Source organism: Pteropus medius, unplaced genomic scaffold, assembly GCF_902729225.1.
Source record: "Pteropus medius unplaced genomic scaffold, Ma_sr-lr_union100, whole genome shotgun sequence".
Lineage (NCBI taxonomy): Eukaryota > Metazoa > Chordata > Mammalia > Chiroptera > Pteropodidae > Pteropus > Pteropus medius.
This window is the reverse complement of record NW_024340699.1, coordinates 11270565-11292383: the sequence shown is the minus strand read 5'-3', so window position 1 is coordinate 11292383 and position 21819 is coordinate 11270565. Positions and strand designations below refer to the sequence as shown.

Here is a 21819-nt window from a genome sequence, read left to right as displayed (position 1 = left end):
GCTGGCTGTTAGTCTAGAATTCAAACGTTATTTATTGAAAAAAAAAGAAAAAGAAAATTCAAAGAAAAATAACAGGATAAAGTACCTTCTGTGCACTAGGCTGGTAGCATACAGCGACCCACCACTTGGGGGTGAGACTAACCAAAAGGCCTTGTTGGTGTGAAAGGTGCTTCACAATTTGGACAAAGCTAACCAAGTCACTTCAATGGGAGTTAGGGCAAGTCCTAGCAACCGTCTTAGACGATTTGGTCTGCCGGCGGCAGCAGCAAGGAGGCCCAATTCAAGCTGGCATAAGCCAACGACAAGGGGGATTTATTGGCTCACTCAAGGAAAATTATCTGACGATCCAGCTTCAGGCACAGTTGGATCCGGGCTCACACGGCACCACGAGGACTCAGGCACCTCCTCTCCATCTCCCGGCCCTGCCTCCCTCCGCGCCAGCTTCATTCTAAGGTGCCGTGGGTCGTTCCGGGGATAGAGGCTTCCAGTCTCCTTCCTACTGGCAACCACAGAGGAAAAAAGAGCTCATCCTCCCCAAGGTTCTCGCTGACCCAGTTTGTGTCATAGTCACTGTGGCCAGGGAGAAGGAACACACTGATTGCTCAGAACGGAGACTCGTAAGGAGCCTCCTACGAGGGCCTGGAACTCCGGGAGAAAGACCTGGGCTGGCGATGGAAAAGGGACTCGTTAGCATACGCTGCCATTGCCCAGCTGTGGGGACTTGGGTGAGTCAGTGTGCCACCATAAATCTCGGTTTCCTCCTCTGTCAATGGGGTCACAATACTTACTGCGCATGGCTGCTATGGAGATCAAGCAAGATAATTTACATGAAGCACCTCGCACAGAGCACACAATAAATAGTAGCTACTCTTCTTTTTCCTATTTTTCTCATTTGTTTCTCGCTTTAGTTTCCCTTTGCAGTGCTCAGTGTCCTGATAAGTGTTAGGCTAAAGAGATGGGGAGTGGGGGAGGGAGGGCTGGGCAGCAGAGCCTCACTGGCCCACCCCTCCATCCAACTCCGCTGGGCACCACCTTGCAGGGGTACACTGGGAGAGAGACTGGGTGCACCGGGAGAGAGACTGGGTGCACTGGGAGAGAGACTGGGTGTGCCAGGTGCCCTGGAGGTTGGATTCTGAGGAGCTGGCCCTGGAGCCAGAGTTTCTGCCTGAGACTTCACGAGACATCATGAGCTATCAAAAACTGGGGGCCGGGAAAAGGGCCAGGGAAGAAAGCCAAACGCAGAGCTTCTAAGAATGCATCTCCTGGGTTTGGAAGCATCAACATGGGAACGGGGTTGGGACTGCCAGGTGGGCCAGGAACAGGGAGCAAAGGCAGGGAGCAGAGAAGTGACCCGCGAAGTCCGACCAATCTCCAGAGGACAGGGCAACTCAGCCTGGGTAGCTCCAGGCCGAGGCAAGGCCGTCCCCATGTTCCATGAAACTGGAGAGATCGTCTGAATTCAGAAAAACATCGGGATAACCCCGCCCGCCGTTCCTGGAAAGGGCCACGTGATGACACCAGCCGTCACGGCCCAAACGCAATGGGGGTCCAGGGAGGAGTGTCCCAAGGAGGAAAGAGCAGGGGTCGGGGGGTGGGAAGTGGCCACGAGCCTAGGGAAGCCTCAGGGATCCAGCTGCTCCCTGCCAACCAGGGGGCCCCTCAGAGCAAGGACACCCAGCATGGGGACCCAGGGGTGACTCTTAGACCTCTAGCTCTTCTGAGTCAGAATTCTTGATTGACAGGGCAAGGACAGCGGGCTGGGAGGGGCCGCTGCAGCCAAGTTCAGCACCTACGTTTCGGAGCCACTCTGGCTGGGTTCAAATACTCGCTCCAGGTCTCATTAGCTGTGTAACTAACAACCTCCACGCACAAACTTAGATGGTATAGCCTGCCACACACCCAGGCTGTAAGGTACAGCCTAGTGTTCCCAGGCTACAAGCCTGTACAGCACGTTACTGCACTGAATACTGTAGGCATTTGTAACGCAATGGCCGCAGTGGCAAGTCTTTGTGTATCTAAACATAGGAAAGGTATAGTAAAACATACAATATAAAGGGAAAAAAAATGGTACACCTGCACAGGGCACTGGCCGTGAATGGCGCCAGCAGGGCCGGAAGCTGCTCCGGGAGTGTCAGCGAGCACACGGTGACTGGCCGCGAAGGCCTGGGACATGATCGCATCTGCTATAGGCTTTGTACGCACTGTACACTAGGCTGCGCTAGATTTATTATATTTTTCTTTCTTCAATAAGTTAACTTTAGCGTGCTAGAACTTTTTTTAATAAGCTTTTTAAAATTTTTTGACTTTTTTTGTAATAACACTTAGCTTAAAACACAAACACGTTATACAGCGGTACGAAATATTTTTTTCTTTATATCTTTATAAGCTTTTTTCTGTTTAATTTTTTTTTTTTTTTTTTTTTGCTTTTTAAACTTTGTCATTAAAAACTAAGACACAAACACGCATCGGCCTGGGCTGCACAGGGTCTCATCATCAATATCACTGTCTCCCACCTGCACATCCTATGTGACTGGAAAGGTCATCAGGGGCAATAACGCCCACGGAGCCGTCCTCTCCGGTGATGACAATGGCTTCTTCTGAAACACCCCCTGAAGGGCCCGCCCACGGTATCAGTCTTTTCAGAAATACGTCCATGGTGATTTCCTTGGTTCGTTTCTTTTTTCATCCTAGATTTGCCGGTAAGCAGATACTGTGCCGTGAACATTCCTCTCTGTTACTGAAAACCTTTCTGCGCTGCAGTCCATGTCTGTGAACTTTTTAAGGAGCGTGCTGAGGTCTGCAAACGCTTCTGCCAAACCCTTGCCTGTGAATATTCTTGGGGATTCTTCTTTCTCTTCTCCTGCAGTTTCCTGTCCCCTTGCCTCTTCTTCAGCTATGCGTTCCTGTTCTATTTCCAATGATTCATTAGTCGCTTCCCCGGGAGCCACCTCTGGGGCTCTTCACTGTCACCTTCATCCACGCCCAGGCGAAGCTGCTCGCTATCTCAGCCACAGCCGTGGTGATATTTGCAACCTTTACACTATGACATTATGACACTGTCATTAGGCGATCGGGACCTCTCAGCTCCATTATAATCTTGTGGGGCCACCCACCCAGTCTGTGGGACCCCAGAACCCACAGGAATTCCCTCTAGGCCAAGCTGCCTCTCTTGGTAGCTCTCGATGACAACATCTTAACCGACTCACTCTTGCTGTATCTTTCATCCCCAGTGTGTTTCCACTTCTGTCTGGGATCTCACCTTCCCTCCTCGCCCTGAATGGTGCACACTTAGTGGCTGGACGTTTCGGCTTGCTTTCCTCCTTTCTCTGAGGACCTCAGCTTTGCTCTGACTTTATTTCTCCCCGCCGATCCCAAACTGTGAATTCGTTTCCTATTCCATAGCGCCACCTGGTGGCTGTGAAGAGTACAGCGTGTTTTTGAGCTAACTGGCAAAGGGAGGAAGCCTGGGTGGCCTCACCCACAGGTCAGGAGATGCTCTGAATGTCACACCAACAGCAGAACCACTGCTTCCAGCACAGCCCGCTCCACCTCCACACGACACTCACATTTGTACGAATTCCACTACAACCCTCTCCGCCCGTGTTGAAAGTAGACAGAAGCCTCCCCTTCGTCACCAGGCGGTCTCCTGTGGCTGCAGTACGAGCCAGGGGAATCCTGCCCTTTGATGGAGCATGGCTGGCATCCCAGGCCCCAAGCGGGGAAGGGGATACCCCAACTGCAGAGGTGCCACACAAAGCGCTAAATCAGCCAGTGGCGGATCAGCCCTGTTACCCCAAAGCAAGCTGCCTCTATCCTCCAACTCAGGGGGAGACACGGTGGGAATGGTCCTCATTCATATGACATCGTTTTAGATGACAAATGTAGAAGAGAAAATTGTGCACACTGGGTGATTTTTTTATTCTTTTTACATAAACTTCCTATGTTACGAAATTACACTAAAAGTCTGGAGCATGTTAAAATGTTAATGAAGGTTATTAGTGAGTGAGATTTTTAGTACACGTTTCTACATATTCTAACTTTGCCATAATTATCCTGGAACACCTTTATCATGGAGGGGAGGCGGAAGGCATGCTTACGCTTTTTGGAGAACTGAAAACATTTCCCGTGAAGCACTGAGGAGCTGTGGCGTCGGAACAAGCACTGAACTTGAGCTTGCAAGCCCAGGTCATCTAGCCACAGCCTGGGCATCCTTGAGTAGGTCACCGCCCTCACCCACCCTAACCCGCCCCATCCCGTCCTCCATGATCAAGAAAGAATCACAGCTCCCTACCTCACAGCGAGGCCATGTGTGTGAACACACTGGTGTGGAGTAAGTGCCCAAAAAATGTTCTTTGAGTAATAGTGTTTTATACACTTAGGAGTGGGCCATTCAATGCAAGTGACAGAAACCCAATTCAATCCAGCTGAGGGGGGAAAACAGAGAGGCAAAATGGATTGTTACGACACTGAAAACCGAAAAGATTCGGGTTTCAGCACAGCCGCGTCGGGCTCACATGGTGTTATTAGATGTCTGCTTTTGTCCATCTCTCAGTTCCGCTGCCACCCTGTCCCAGCTCCAGTCTCAGACAGGCTCCTCCCCGAGGTGGCAGCCTGGCCCTCAGCACACATCTCGCCATCTCACCTCAGGTTTCAGGAGCCCCAGCAACAGGGAGAGAGCTTCTTTCTCCCAGTAACCCCAACCAAAGTTCCTCAGCCCTAATCCAAACGCCACACAAGAGTCTGACAGTCAGACCTGAGAAGTCACAGCACTCCCCTGGGAAGGGGAGTCAGGGCTTGCCCAATCCGAACCTTGTGACTGTTTGGGGGTGTTTCCCCAAAGGAGACTTGGGGTACAGTTACCAGAGGAAGGAATAAATGGCAGGACACGAACAGTAATCAAACATCGTAGCGCAAATCCTATCACAGACATAGGGTCACACGTGCCTTGAGACACATTTCGATAATTCCCTTCGGCACCAGTGCAAAGAGCCACGCAGGGGCGGGAGGAGCTAAGGGCTGGGAGGTGGAAGGCACGTGGTCAGTCGACTTGCAGCCCATCCCCCATGGCCTTGAGCAGAGTTGCTGGTGGGGTCTCAGTTTCTTCATCTGTCCACCAGGGTGTTGGATCAGGGTCCAGGCACACACACTTCCATGCCACCAGGGCCGGGCGGTTAGCAAATGAGTGACATGGCCAGTTCAGCAGACAGGAAGTGGTGCCATCAACGAGCCACCAAGTCAGTTTAGAGAAGGGATCCCAACCCCCAGGCGACAGACTGATATATCAGTCCATGGCCTGTTAGGAACCGGCCCGCACAGCAGGAGGTAAGCGGCAGGCTAGCAAGCGAAGCTTCGTCTGCATTTGCAGCTGCTCTCTAGAGCCAGCATCACCACCTCAGCCCCACCTCAGATCATCAGGCGTTAGATTCTCATAGGAGCACCTTGCCAAAAAGGTTGGGGGACCGCTGACTTAGAGGGCCCGGCTGCAGTGTCGTGTTGCGATGCCACTCCAGGGTTACCAAGTCTTCCACTTATTTTAAGGCAGTCTGTGAAACCTCCTGATTTTTCAGTGTTAAAATCTAATTTCACTGTGGTGATGGTTGTACAGCTCTGTGCGTTGTGAAAGCCACTGAATTGTCCACTTCAGTGGGTGAATTGGGTGGTACGTGGATTATATTCAATAAGGCTATTACAAATGAATTCAAAAGCTTTCTAAAATTATTCAGCCTTAAAAAGAAACGAAGTACTGAGACGTGATGCAGCATGGATGAACCCCGAAATCTATGCAAAGCGAAAGAAGCCAGTCCTCAAAGGCCACCCAGTGCATGATCCCATTTATACTAAATACCTAGAACAGGCAAAAGCAGATTGGTGGTTGCCAGGGTCTGGGGTGGGGGGAGGGGAGGGGACAGGGAGCAACTGGAGTTTCCTTCTGGGCTGATAAAAACGTTTAACCAGAGAGTGGTGATGCTCGCACAACGCTGTGAATGTACTAAACGCCACTGAACTGTACACTTTAGAATGGTTCATTTTATGTAATGCGAATTTCACCTCAAATTATTAAAGAAGTTTGTAAGACGCTCTGCTAGCCAAATAAAACGTATCTGTGGGCCAAACTGGCCCCATGAGTTGCCAGGTTTTCATCTCTCTAAGGCCCCTTCTAACTTTCCGATCCCATATTTCCAGAGACCAAAATGTCACCTCCTGCCAGGGGAGCAGTGACGGGCTGACCGCAGTTTACAGCCAAGGGGAAAGAGGCATTCTGTCTCGTCGAAGCAGAACCTCCCAAAGATAATTGGAGGCCAGAAAATAAAAGTCTGTTCGAGCTGGAACCAGGCCAGGGTTTTCCTTTTTTTTTTTTTTTTTTTTTTTCCCTCACTGCCCTTTGCCACATGGAAGGGCAATGCATTGCATCTGGATGACAGCAAATGGACTTTGTTGACATGGGCCAACTTTAATTTTTGTGAAGTTAATAATTAGGCTGTCATCCCCCTGCTCCGGAGCAATTAGTGGCCTGCAGGCGGGATGAATGGGCCCTATTATCACGGGGAATTATAAATAGAAGAAAGGGCAGGGTGGACGTGAGCCCTGCACAACATCACTCCTGCCTTCTTGCACACACCGGCGTCGTCACAAGCCCGGCCGTGTTGACTTGCCTCCGGTTGACAGCTTGAATCCCGGCTGCCATCCAAAAGGGCTCTAAATTCTGCCTCTGTCATCTGAGCCTGACTTTTTACGCTGTCCAGAGCAGCCCCAAGCAGCCCAGCTGAGCAGCAGGACAGCCCGGACGAGATAAACGCCTTTGTTTTGGTTGCTTCCCGACTCCAGGGTCTGAAGGTGTCTGGTGCTGAGCAGAAGGACAGGCTGGGGTGTTGGGGACGCTGAGTGACAGCCTGCTCAGTGGTTCCCCAAGTCAGAGCAGCCGCCCCCAAACCACAGCCATGGTGGGAGACAATTCAGGTTCACAGTGGGGTCCTTTCTGTGCTGGCTTCACTTTGACCAACATCTCAGGCAAGTGCATGACCCCTCCTCCGCAAACTCTTCTATCTATTTATCAGAGCAGATCGAACAGAGTTTGGTAGTTTAAGAAGGAAAAACACTTTTTTACTCTAAGGGGAAAGCAGCAGTCAAAAAAAATGCAAATACCTACAGCCAGAAAGCAATCATACTATACTGATAGGTAAATGAAGGCAGCAAACAGCTAACTTGTCCAAATCAGAGAGCCGGGAGGTGAAGTTCAAACCCAGACACTCTGGCTCAAGTCCATGCCATTAAGGACTCTTCTAGGTCACTGGACGAGAGAAGCCGACCGGGGTAGGGGCTGAGAGACAAGGAGTGGTGGGGACTGCCTGTTAACACCCCAGGTAGGCACACAGCAGGCACCCAATCGCCGCCAAACATTCCCCAAACACACAGTAACCGCGAACTACCGCACCAAGGCTGGGTGCTGGATTCAGCCACAGGCATGGGAGAGTCCTTGGGGTGAGGACCACAGATTCTCCTCCCTCGATCCCACCAAGAACCGGCTGATGAGCAGAGGTCCGTGGGGAGGATTTGGGTGGGATTCTGGGTCCCTGGGACACACAGCGTTAGCCAGAGGCTACTCCTCGTCATGCCACAAGGGGGCAGCAGTTCGGCATCTCCGGGCATCCGCCCACCCCAGCGGGCGGAGCTGGGTCAGGAGGCCCCAGTCAGGTGAGCAAGTTCCAGGTGAGCAAGTTCCGCCAGGTGCCCCGCCTCTGCCCTCGCTGCGGGTTCGTTCCTGCACCGGCTGTTGGGGATCGGCGGACCATGGCTTAAGAAAACCGTAGAACCACCAAAATATCGGTGTTGCCATTAGGGGGCAGCTTAAAGCAACTCCGGCAGATCCGGCTCAGCCTGCGCCGCCCTTGCGAAGAGCCCCTGACGATGCGGTTGGTCCCCGACCTCCATCGAATGAGAAAAAGCCAAGCGTGGCCGTGCGTGGAGTGCGAGCCCATCTGTGTACATTTTAAATGCGTGTAATTAATTATATGTGTTATTTGTCTGCTGGTCTACGCAAAAGAAAATTCGCGAGAGAAACCCACGCAGCTGTTTTCAGGCTGCCTTTAGAAGCGTGGCTTTTACTGTCTTTTCTGCTTTTCTGTGCTGTGTGAATTACTTTTTTGCCATTGGAATATATTAAGTTTTCTTAATTTACGGGGGCTATCTGGAAATTGGGATTTGTGAATGTTTTTTGTTTGTTTTCTTTCTTTTTTTTTTTTAATGGTGTTTTTTTTAACCTAATCAAGGGTGGAGGGAGGCAGTTCAGAGCTTGCTGCTGGTGCTGCCTCCTTAGTCTCCAGGGCCAGAGGGCGGGCTGGCGGAGCTGGTGCTGCTTGCTCCCTCTCCAGGGCAGGCTGGCCCACTCCACCCTGGAGCATTTTGGGGACACCCTGAGCTCCCGGGAAGCCAGCACCGTTTGGTTTTCCAAGGCCTCGTGTGAAGACCTAGGACAGGTCCACAGGGTGCCGAGGGCTGGGTGCTTCAGTGAAGCCCCCTGGCTGGCTGACATAGGCCATGGAGCTTCCCATAAGCCGAGCTCTGGGCAAACAGCCGGGCTGGGGAGCTTGAAAGCAACTGGTATGAGCTGGGATTTGCCCGTCCGACCTGGGCTCAGGTCAGCGCCATCCTAACAGTGTCATCGGCAGATCTGTCGCAGGGAGTCAAATGGGCAAGGCTTTTAACAGACTTGGCTTTGAACCTGGCTCTGGCATCTACCAGCTGTGTGACTTTGGGCAAATGGCGTGACCTTTCGGAAGCCTCAATTTTCTCGTTTGTGAAACAGCAGTCCTAAGAGCATCGTTATAAAATTTGGCGTCACCGTACATAAACCACCTCATAAAAAGATTGGCATATGGTGGGCGTTTAGTTAATGGTGACTCTGCTCGTTACCACCACATCTTCTCCCCCTCCTTCTTCTAGAAAGGAAATCAACCATGAAACTGAACGAAATAAAAACGAGGTCCAGAAAGTCTGCAGACTAGTTGGTTGTCATCCAATTGCCTCAAGTCCATTCCCGAACCAGATCAGTGTCTCAAGACTGAGAGGACTTCCGGGTCCTCTGTCAACCCAGCACCTGACACCAAAGCGCCCCCCAGGCCCCCAGTCGAGGCGCAGACCCTGCTCCCAAGCCTGCAGTTCCCTGTGTGCTCACTTGGAGGCAACATCGAGCTTCAGATTTCAACCTGCCAGGAGGGACCCTCTCCAATTCTCTAGGCTGCTCTAAACGTTCGGAGATCAATTCTAGAGACAAAAGACATGCTACTTCCCACCACGGAATGCAGGAATGAATCGTGCTAACCCCAAAAGAGATATCAGCTGAAAACAGAAACGGATTTCAGAAGATATGGAGGCAAAACATAAGGCAGGGCCTGGGGAGCTATGTGCATCTTTGCAGACTTAACTATGAATAATAAAATAATGACATTTATTTACTTAGCTATGATAGCTAAGTAAATTGCAACACATCCACTTGAATGAACAGTTGAAATTCTAATGGAGATTATACAGCAACTTGGGACAATTATATAAATGGAAGAAAGAATACAAATAAAAAATCTATATTTTTATTGCCACCATCTAAAAATTATGTTTGTAGGAGGGAAAAAGGAACGGGATCAATAAAAATTGAGTTGCTGTGTAACAGGACTGTGAGATACATTTTTTCACATATGCTGTTTTTCATTCACGTTGTTTATTTCCTCTTACTATTCGGGACTGTTGGTAGGTGTTTTATTTGAGCAGACCTCGTTTATCTACTGCTGGTGCCGTAATAATGATAATTTGCCATTTATTAGGTGCCAGGCATTACACTGGGCATTTTCTGTACATTCTCTCACTTAATGCACTCAGCAACCTCATGAGATAGTAGGAATTACTTTCCACCTTTACAGATGGAAATTGGAGGCTGTGAGACATCATTTGCCTGAAGTTGTGTGGCTCATTAATGGCCAAGCCAGGATTCGAACCCAGGTGAGTCCTTCCCAAAGCCTGTGCTCCTTCTACCCCGCAACAGAACACACTGGGCGGGGCCCTACCATGGCTGGACATGGACTTGGCCTGAAACACCACACAGGTTGCACAAAGCGTCACCAGAGACCCTTGTCTTCGTCCTAATCATGACATTAATGAGATCTGTGTGGCAGCAGGTTCTGGCCACTTTTGCTGCTGGGATTAAAGCAAAGTGTTTGGTTGGCGGGAGGGCAGGGGAGTCTTCAGAGATGCTTAGGGGTCCTGTTGCCACCCTTTGCTTTCCAGCTGCTCCTTCTTTCTGGGTTTCCTGCCTCTCAGCATCAGTGGGAGAGGTCACAGCCCACTGGCACATAAAGCCTGAGTCCCCGCTAACATGTGAAAGCTCCAAGGTCAAACGGCTCAATTCAAACCACAGATCCCTGGAACTCACGCAAGCAAAGCCGGTGAAAATGGTGTTGGCCCATCTGTAAATGCGCTAAAAGGAAGGATTTCTCATGAGACGCGATTTGGGTCGGGCGGGGTTTTAGCTGACATCTGTGTGTGGCTAGGAGGGAGGCACTGTCATTGAGCCTGTTTCGCAGGTGAGAAAACAAGCTCGGGACAGGAAGGGACTCGCCCAAGGCCACTCAGCTGGGACACCGCGACAGACTCTGGGCTCCAAGCCCCTTGGAGCTCCGGGTCTCAACCACTGCGATACAGAGGGCCAATGTGACATGGGCCAACATCGCTATAACAACGTCCCGTCTCCCCTTAAACTGACAAGGAGCCTTTCCTGCTTCGTGAGGCAGTTTGCTCCTTTCATTAACACGTTTCCGATTAGAAATATCTTCCTAATATATTTGGCTAAATCCGGCTCGCACAACATACTTCCTCCCCCGGTTCTATTTCCACCCTGGGAGAGGGACAGAATGAAGCCACGCCTCTCACTTGGCAGTGCTTCTGAGCTGAGGAGCCCACTGCCCGCCCCCCAGCCCTCTGCAGCCCTCCCAGCCGCACCCCCACACCCGCCCGCCCAGGCCCCTGCACGCTCAGCGCCCAGCTTCTAGAAGCCCAGGAGAGTCTCAGACTTCCCCCCAGACCCCGTCACTTCCCTGACCTGGGCTAATGCTAACGTGACATCGATCCCCTTTCATCTTACGTCCACGGAAGTGGGATAAGGAGAAAAGACATGAAAAGTACTATATTGAAAAAAGTAAAAGGGCAAGTGTGTTAGTTCCTTAGCTTCTAGCCCCGCGTTCATTCTCCCTGACGACTGATGCTTTCCTGGGGTGAGGCCTTCGTCCTGGTCCCGTTCTAGAGACTTCTGTGCCGTCACTGTCCTCCTCTAGTACGCTCAAGTCACTGTGACCAAACCAGGCCCAAGGGCTGGCTGGCTTCACACGCTTTTCCGTCCACACAGCCAGGTACCACGTGCGCAAGGCCGACTGCGGCCGGAGCGCTCCGCCACCAGCATTTGACGCAGGCGGTGTGTCCCTGTCCCCGCCGCGTCCAGTGGAGGACCTGGCTGGGGGTGGGGTGGGGGTGCCACAGGCTGGGGCGGGGGGCGGTGCAGGGCGTGGGCTGGGACCACTGGAACCTCTCAGGGAGCTCTCCCCCAGCCAAGGGAAGACATTTTTGGATGGGAGGAAGGGCGCGCGGAGGGTCACCTTCTCGCCTCTGAACTTGGTGGGGATGCCTTTGAATGCGCGGAAGCATCTGGAAAGGTAACGCTTTGTTCCGCTCCCGCCTCCCAGGCTTTTTTTTTCTTTCTTTCTTTTTTAATTTTTTACAATTTTATTTATAACAGGCCTTCTTACCACCAAAGATTGCAGCAGGCCATGGACTTGTCTAGATCACTCCCTAACGTGGGAGTTCCTTGACGGCCAGGACCCAACACGGTGCCTAGATACAGTAGGTGATCGATCAGTATTTGTTGAATGAATTGATGCACTGAATAAAACCACAAGTTTTTAGAGAAATGTCAATGACCTGGCAGAGAGGAAGCAATCAGATGCAAGGGCCTGCACGGTTGTGTGGAGGGGCCTGCAATTTGTCCTACAAAACCCTCAAAAGGCTCCGGAATAGGTGGCATCAAGTTCTCACATAAGATAGAGGTTGAACAGGGAATAAATAGAGGAATTATCTGAAAAATCTCTTTAAAGAGGACACAGAGTCCATCAGCTGATGAATGAATAAACAAAATATGGCCCATCCATAAATTGGACTATTATTATTCAGCCGTAAAAAGGAGTGACGTGCTGATTCATGCTGTAATAGAGGAACCTCGACAACATTATATTCAGTGAAAGATGCCAGACACAAAGGCCACATATCACATGACTCTGTATAAACTATCCAGAATAGGCAAATCTATAGAGATAGAGTGTATCTTCATAGTGGCCAGAGGCTGGGGGGAAGGTGGAGTGGGGAGTGACTGCTAATGGGTACAGTGTTTCTCTTTGGGGTAATGAGAATGTTCTGGAATTAGTGATGACACTTGTATAACCTTGTAAATATACTAAATGCAACTAAATTGTACACTTGAAAGAGATACATTTTGTAGTATGTGAATTATATCTTTCAAACAAACAAACAAACAGTACACAGAGCATCCAGTCAGCTTCTCGTGGTTTAAATATGAACTGAGAAGCAGAAATCAACAGAATCTTGAAGAGGCCAAAACATACAAAGACAACAAAAAATCTCAGCAAACAGATAACACAACACTCAGAAAAAAAGTCAAAGAATTAGAGTTAATATCCTCTGAACAAGAGAGGCAAGCTGTTGTTCCTGTGAAACACCTTATCACACAAAAGCCAACGAACAAGACATTTCTCAGAATAAATGTTTAATTATTGCTGAAATAAGCGATCCTTTCAATAAAAGGATTAGAAGATCAAGTTAAGTAGATCCCCTGAAATGTCCGCCCCCCCCCCAATAAAAAGTCAAAGAGATGGCAATAGGTGAGAAAAAGATTAAAAAGAAATCAGTGAATCAATTCAGGGGAGCCTAACATGAAAACCCAAGTTGTAGGAGCTCCAGACAATGAGAGCGGAGAAAATGGTGAAATGAAAACTGTGACCAAAATAATACAAAAAATTTTCAAAAAATCATAGGACACGAGTCTCCGGATTTTAAAATCCCTCAGAGTTCCCAGCATGGTAAATGATAAAATAACTGTACTGGGGAACATCATTCTGAGATTTCAGAACAGCAAGGATTTCCAAAAAAGATGCTAAAGCATCCCCAGAGGAAAAAAGAAATCAAGTCACATACAGACATCAAGGAATAAAATGAGAGCCACCTTCTCAACAGCTAGAAGAAAATAGAGAAATGACTTCGAAATCCTAGGAAAATTGAATTTCAATCTCTATATCCAGCCAGACCATAAGTAAGTAAAAAGATTAAAATTAAGACATTCGAAGTACATAAGATCTTAAGAATTTCCCTCTTGGACACCCTTCTGAGAAAACTGTCGAAGGATAGTCTCCAGGAAAACAAGGGAGGCAAAGGATCGAGGGGAAAAGGAGTCAACGTAAGAGAAAGGCAAGTGGACATCCAAAGAAAGAGTGAAGTGAAGTTTGCAGGGTGTCGAAGGGTGGGGTTCGACTGGTCAGCTACTCAAAGAAAACTAAGCAAGCAAAAAAACGTACGAGAAAGGAAATTTGATCACATTAGACTATCAGATTCGACGGTGAACAGTGCTTGTCATAATCATGTAAATAGTGAATAAGGATTTTATAAAACACTGAGATAAATTACACTGGAAGGAAAGAAAATGAGAAGGTATAAGTGAGCTAAAACCCTCATCCACCATGATTGCAGGTCGAGCAATAATGATCAAATTGATCGCTTAATATTTATATCGTTTGGAAATAGGGAGGCTGATGCCAGAATGAATCGTTAAACGGGTTGAAAGAGGTTGTTTCTGAGAGAAGGGAGTCGGCATTAGTTGGGTGACCTCAGGCATGGGGCGGGGGTGAGGGGATAGGGCAAGGTAATTTTGCCAGAATTTTTAAATTAATTTCAAGTGTGCTGGCTTTAAGGTGAAGACATTGGTTTGACCTGGCTCTGCCGCTTCGAAGCTGGGTGACCTTGAGTGAATTCTATCCATTCTTTAGCCATAGTCTTTTCTGTGCTAATAATTCCTACCTGATACAGAACAAGGACACGATGCCTTCATAGATGGCTACTGGCTGTGGCAAACCACTGAGGGTTAGGAAACTCTATATGAGATGTTCATTTATTTTTAATGTTTTAATCCATGCCTAGGAGGGATAATCCGTTGCTACCCTAGAGATTCTGACTCGGAGAGGTGGGCCTGGGCAGCAAACACAGACAGAGGAGGAGCCCCAGGGTGGGCATAGGGAAGGCCAGCGGACACCTAAGCACGACCACATGGAATGCACTCTTTCCCCCAGTGAATTCCAGGGCAGAATGCCACCGAGCATCTCCTTGACCCAAAGGGGGCGGCCAAGGCCCAGCATTGTCCATTTTCACCCAGGAGAGGAAATGAGTCCGCAAGCAAAATACCAGGCACGCTGGAGGGAGCCCCGCTCAGCGGGCCCCAGGCCAGCAGCAAATCCCAGGACTAGCCACAGGCTGTGTCGTTAAGGAGCTGGCTGCGGTCATCCGATCCTAGCGACATACAACATGCCTTTGAGAAACCTCTCCATGTCCTGAAAGAAGAACCTGACAAGCCAGAACCTCCCCACCTCCTGCAAGGGGGGGAGGGGGCAGGGGGAGAGGGGAAAAGGGGTAGAAACAAAGGGAGACCCAGTTAAACAGAGCAGGGCCCCTTAATCCCCCTGCACTTGAGTGTGGAAGTCTGGGGCGCTCGGTGCTTTTCTAGGCAAGGGCTCTTCAGCACTCCTCACGTGCAAGTCGGTGACCACACATGGGGTGTGAGTGGAGGGGGGTGGGGGACAGGCAAGAGGGTTCCTAGACTCCGAGACTTCAAGGGATTAGGGAAGTGACAGGCGTCTTCTACAGGGAATGCTGCCAGGCCCCCGCCCCCACTTCCCCCAAGCCCGGTCCAGCGGAGCCCAGCCTCTGCCTGTGTCTCACTTCACAGCCCTGGACATTTGGGGAGGGGACGGAGGGCTTGGCGGGTCGGGTCCCCGCCAACTGCCACCTTGCCGGGTGTGAGCAGAACAGCAGGTGGGTCCAGCAGGAAGGGCAGTTTGCCTGCGTTGGCATCTGGCAGCGTCACGCTGCAGCTTCCACGATATAAATACAGGGAGTGAAAATAGCTAATCCCAGATACCAGCGGCGTAATCACCCAGCGCCCGGCCTGGAATCCCAGAGAATTTGGAGGGAGCAGCTGCGGGGCTGCTCCCATCGGCAGCCCGCTGCCCTGGGTGGCCTGGGCCGAGAGTGTGAGCCAGGACAACGCCGGGGGAGCGAGGAGCAACGGGGAGAAAGAGGCCTGACGAAAACGCCTCTAACCACGGCTCTGCCCCGGGGAGAGAGGATTTTTCTAGAAGCACCACGAGCATTCTGAGCTTGCAGCAATGTGAACTGGCTCTCCCGCTCTTCGCCGAGACGTGGGATGATGTACATGGAATCAGCATGGGGCTGCTTTTGTTTTTATTCTAACTCATCTGTGTTGTCATCACCGTTGGTGATGTTACCGTCCCTTCTGGCATTCTGGCACTGGGCGACAGGGGGGCCGTCTCTGGCCACCGGCGCCTGGCTCCTGAACTCAGTTCTGACATGCTGGCTACCATGGTGGTTACACTGAAGTTCCAAAGCCAAGCCACACCCCCCACGGTGGCGACCACTGACCACCGGATGTCTGGGAGAAGCAGGGGGCACGCTGTCTTCAGCTGTTTTGTTCAAACGAGACAGTTAATTAGGGCTCGTTGAGATGGTGCCAACGGCTCAGGCCTCCTCTGGCCTGTTTAATGTGCTCCTTGAGTCTGTGCTGCCGTTGATGGACAAGCAGTCCCCAGCCACCGGTCACGTCCTTCCTCACACTCTCAATGGTGTGTCCTGGCTTCCCAGTTGCGCCTCTAAGGGCCCTGGACACACGAATCCTTCATGACGGGTCAGGTGGCACTGTCTCACTCAGACACGGAGCCCTGGCGTCAGCCTGGGCTGGGCCACCGTAGAAGGGGCTCAGAAGCAAGGGTGGGGCTGAGACCTCGGCGAGCTCCCGAGACACTGACCTCCTTGTGGAAGCGTCATTACCATCCTTTGTGTGTCCAGGACAAGAGAAGAGGAACGGTCCAGAGCAAACCAGCAGGACCGGCAAACGGAATCATCTGTCATCCCCATTCTGTCCAGGGGCCGAAGGGACAAGATTTCTCCCGACTGGTTTCTGAGAGGCTGTTCCGATTCTCTACATTGCAAAACCCAGCTTATTAAGAATGACATTATTTTGTTTGGTGTTCCATGTCACCTCATCGCACGAGAGTTCTGTGGAGTCGACGGCAGATGGGAGTCTCCCCTCTAGCACAGTAGGGTCGTAAAGGTCAGCCACGAACATTTCAGTGAAAAGCAAAATGTGGGCTGCACACGCCTCTGAGCCCTGGGCTGGAGGTGGCGAGTGGGGGGGGTGGCAGGTTTGCCCACCTTGGAGGCCCCCCAGCATGCCGAGATGGGGAGCCTGGGGAAAATGAGGCCCATGAGGCGGAAAGGCCACCCTGGGCCACCACGGGCAGCTCAGCCACCAAGATGAAATTTGAAAAGAATATCGAAGACACAGGATAACACTTATAATTTTATACTAAGTGGAAAAACCGGGACAGAAATCGCATGTGATGTGATCTCAGCTTTGTGAAAGATACGATTGGAGAGATAATGAAACGCCACACACCCGAACGCTGTCCGTGCTTTTTGTCACTGAGGAAGATGATAACCGTTTTTCTTCTTTCCCATGAATTCTTCATGCCATGGGTTTCTCCCCAATTCTTTCCCGTTGGACCCGACAGTCACCTGTACGAAACAGAGGCCCATGATTTCTTGGATAGGATTTCGCTTAGGTCAAGGTTGAAATAAGTGTTCAAGTGAAAAAAAGGGAAATTGAGTCATATTTAATTTAAAATAGTAAATAAAAAAAACAATATAACTATTGCCTGGTTACGAAAAGCAACTGATGTTTAGGGAACGTTACATTAGGATATTAAAAAAAAAAAGAAACTTGAAAAATACGTACAAACGTCCGACTTGGTGAGGGACAGACAATTCATTTCCATCCTCGAAATTTCTGCTGCGTAAAGGAGGTTCTCGAGAGACTCAGAGAGAGGGACAGAGCTCCCGTGGGCGTGCGGAAGGCCAGCAGGCCCCTAAACAGACAGCGACACTGAGGTTCCCTTTCAGCCCCGGGCAAATCCGCGAGGCTCCGTCTGGACTCTCTTCCCCATCCAGCCCACTCCTACCTCGGTCCCGGTCCTGCTCGCCCACTCCTGTTGCTTAGTAACCATCACCCAGAGACCAAGGTCAAAGCTGACAGTTTGAATCATAACTGTCTATAGTGCATCCTAACTATATCCGCATCTCTTACTCCTCATCGAAGAGTTTTTCTTTACGTGTTTAACAGAAAAATAGACAAAAAGAGAGAGAAGAAAAAGCGAAGGGACGTGCCCATTCATTGAACGCGTCCTGTGTCCCAAAAATTATTGTAGAAACAGGCTGCGGGTTACTTAATGCAGCCTTCGCGACAGCTAAAAGATGGATGTCGCCTTCTCCATTTCACAGATGAGAAAGCCGAGCCTCGGAGAGGTTAAATAACTCTCCCGGGGTCACCCAGCCAGAAGTGGGCAAGCAAAGATTCAAATCTGGTGAATCTGACACCAAAGCCAAGGGTTTGCACCCCACCACGCTGCTCCCTGACTCTGACGGGTCTTGGATATGCGCAGAACACAGCGGGGGTTGAGAAGGAGGAGGGGAACATGAGCTGAGATCCACGAGATTCTGGGTAGCTGACAACCTTTATCACCGGACGGTTCAGCCTTGGAGAAACGCTGGAGCCCCGCAGCAAACGCCCAGGGCAGCACTGTGGAATGAGCTGCCTGGCTGTCCTGTTGGGCTCCCTCCGCCTACTGCTCCAGAACTGGACACCTCCCCCCGCCTCCCCGGCCAGCACGGAAATGTGGGCTCCACCGCATGCGGAAAGAACAGGACCGGGTCTCCCATCTCTGCCAGACGGGCCGCTCCGGCTGTAATCTAATCACACCCCTTGAAGCCTCAGGCAGCAATCGCTTTCCCTCACCCTGTCACAAATGCCATCACGTTGCATCGCAGATTCCCCTTCACAGGCACAGTCCCAGCAGGACGCTGGGACCTGTCTCGGCCACACATCCACAGATCGGCAGGGTCAGCCTTGGTTCTATACAGTTCACGAAGGCCAAACTAAGAGTGAGACCCGGAGGGGCCCCTGCGGGGGGCAGGCCTGGCTAAGCTGAAGAAGTTCAGGCTTGGTGGCTTTCTCTTAGCTGAGTCCCGGTTCCTTGCTGGTCTACACTGTGGGTCTGCACGTGGAGAATTATTAGGGACGCAAACTAAAGAAAAAGAAATAATCCAGGGACGCTTCCTGAAATGCAGTTATTTAAAAAAAAGATTAAGAAAAAGTATAATGAATGTCACCTGATGATCTAGATTGACGATTTGACTGCCATCACAGACAGCATGCCATTAACCAGCCTGATGCTTAGGAAGTCACGGAAGGGATTGCCAGACACAAGCAAACCCGGATGCTTTGGGCACGACCACCCGCTACCAGGCCAGAACCCAGCAGGGGCCTTCCTTCCCAAAGAGTTCAGAAGCTCCTGCAAGGCCTGGGGTGAAGATGGGAGTGGGGGACAGGCTTCAGCACTTGGCGTTTATACTGTGGGTTCCACGATTCCGTGTAGATTATCTCATTTGCTCCTGCAATAATCTATGAGGCAAGTAAGCCCAGTGTCTGTCCCATTTTGACTAATGAGGAAACAAAACACGCGGGACCCACGGTCCTACGAGCCATTCATGACAGAGCCGAGACTAGAATAAAATCTAGAAGAGCGAACGCCCGTGACCTGTCACAGCGAACTGGATAAGTCAGACCAACCACCGTGCTGCTAAGGACAAACAGAAACGCTTCAGGACGAGCAGGCCTTTAACTGAACAAATGCAAGAAATTCATGAGTTTTTTTGGAATTCATAAAGAAGAGGGAAGTTGCTAAGCGCTGTTACTTTCCCTGGCACATTTCAAATGAGAAGATTAATTTCCCTGCCCCTCTTCTCAGTAAATGTAAAATAATAATAATTATTTAGTAGTAGTAGTAGTAGTAGTAGTAGTAGTAGTAGTAGTATTACTAGTCCTAAATAGTGATTGTTTTGCCTCAGATGTGAGGAGTTGTCACTAACTCATGCAAAGGTAAAATAAACTGAAAGAAAAATCTATTTGTGTTTTTTTTAAAAGTGGTTTCTTTGTGAGATTTCGGTCTGCCAGAATATGTTTTGAGAAAGAAAAAAGGTAAACCCCGTGAAATATATTGTCAGCTCGCTTTGTTGTTGTTGTTTTGAAAACATGAGTTTTATGCTTTTAATAAAAGTCATAGTTATTCAGAGCAAAATAAACAACAACAACAACAACAACAAAAACCTGCTTAGAAACACCAGAGGGCTGACAAAATAGGGTCCAAGGGAAGAAGGAGGCCTATAGCACCGAGTCCATCCTTTGAGCTGCTTTGATACCTGGGGGCATTTGCTGATTCTGCAAAAGGTGGCTGAGAGGTGGAGTGGCACTTTTGACAGCCTCACAGGGCTGAAGGGGCAGAGATGGAATCTGAGGCCCACCAAGAGAAGGGACTGACTTTGGATCGGAACTCCGAAAGGATGTTAAGGGTGAACCAGGCCTTTGCAGAGACTACAGCTCAGCTTCAAGTATTGAAATTAGACTTGAGTCATCCTGGATTGTTGGTGCCCCAGGAACCTGGCCGAAGCAAACACGAATCTTCTTCGGAGGAAAATAATATCATCGGAGACCTCAAATTAATTCGGCAAGCAAGTTTGCAAATACACTGCCCAAAACACAATAAAAAATATGGCATGAAGAATATACAATGGTATATATTTTTTTTAATGGAAAATCAACAAACGATAGAAACAGATGCACAAAGGCTCTAGCTATTGGAGTTATGACTTTAAAGTCCTTATGCTGACCATAATCTAGGAAATAAGAGATAAAAATAAAACTGAGACTTTGGGTAGAAAACTGAAAACTATTTTTTTAAAAACTGGAAATGTTAGAACCGAAAACCACAATCAATAAAATTAGCAACTCAAAGGATAGCTTTTATTTTAAAAAAAAAAAAATGGTAAACCAATTTAGGTCAGAAGAAATGATCAGAATACAGTATGAGAGACAAATGGATAAACAATATGGAAGATAGGGCGAGAGACAGGAATGGCAGTGACATCTCACATGTGTTTATTAGGGGCCCGGAGTGAAGAGAGAGAGAATATGGCAGAAGCCATATTTGAAGAGATAACAGCTGAGAATTTCTCTAAAGCGATGAAAGACATCATCGTACCACGGACAAGAAACCTTACAAATCCCAAGCAGGATGAATAAAAGGAGATCCACACCTAGGCACCTGGTGAAAAAAGACCACTGAAGACTAAAGATAAGGAGAAAAGCTTAAAGGAGCTAGAGAAAAAAAAAAGAGAAAAAAGATGGATTGCCTTAGAAAGGAGCAAGAACGGGGCACACGGCTGATTTTCCATCAGCAGCACTGGAAACCTTACTGCACTAGCTGCCACCCACGCTTTCGTTTCTTGGTGGCTTCCACAGCTGGACAAACCTGAGTTCGAATACTGACTGCTGCTAAGCTTGTGCTGTGGAGCAGTGACAGCCATTGGACAGGCCTTCGAGAAATATGTGTCACCGGCTAAGGACGTCAGGGCATGACGTCAATGGGGGAAGGTGATATTTGAGCTGGGTCTCAAAATTTAAGCAGCTGTTCACTCACCTGCTGGAGGAGGAAGAGAACGTTCGGAAGAGAGAGCAGTGTGAGCAAAGACAGAGAAGCTGTTAAAAAAGCAGCGCGTGTCAGACTCTGAAGTCAGCCAAGTTGAGTATGAGTTAGAGCTCAGCCCCTAACTCTCAGATCTTTCAAAAAGTAGTTTCCCGATTGGAATAAAACAGAACTAATGCTAGTATATTTTTCATAAGGCCGGATGGTCAGGTTGAAGTCAGATCACCTGAAGTCAGAGGATCCTCAGAATGACATAGTGGCAGCGGCAAGTGCTCACGGCTCTGCAAAGTATTTGCCATGCAGAGCTTTAGGTGATCGATCAGCAAACTCTCACCTGAAGCCAGTCAGCTAATATCAGACAACTCTCATGTATGAAACCTATGCATTAACTATCTCCTGCTGCGTGGGAAATGACCCCAGATCTTGGCAGCTTAAAATAACAATGAGCGTCTACGGCCATGCCACCCTGAACAAGCCCGATCCCATCTGATCTCAGAAGCTAAGCAGGGTCAGGCCTGGTTAGTACTTGGATGGGAGACCACCTAGGAAGACCAGGTGTTGTAGGCATAAAAAAATAAAAAAATAAGGGATTGTAAGATGACAAAGTCCTTGAAATCTGTGAGGTCAACCAAGGGTTGCCTCACCAAAAATTAAAAAATAACAATGAGCATTTATTTTCTCAAACAGTTCCTGTGGGTCAAGAATACCGGAACAGCTTAGCTAGGTCGTTCTGGCTTGGGGTCTCTCATGAGGCAACCATCTGAAGGCTTAACTGGGGCTGGAAGATTTCACTTTCAAGATTGTTCACATGGTTGACCAGTTCACGCTGGCCGTCGGCAGGAGGCCTTAGTTACTTGCCGTGTAGACCACAGGGCTGCTTGAATGTCCT

At 49.5% G+C, this 21819-nt stretch overlaps 1 non-coding gene across 1 annotated transcript; it reads left to right on the top strand.

The window, feature by feature from the left end:
• Positions 1-21378: 21378 nt before the first annotated feature.
• Positions 21379-21497, top strand: LOC120617019 (5S ribosomal RNA). The gene has a single exon (XR_005656747.1). It is a non-coding gene; the product is annotated as a 5S ribosomal RNA (ribosomal RNA).
• The last annotated feature ends 322 nt before the right edge of the window (positions 21498-21819 follow it).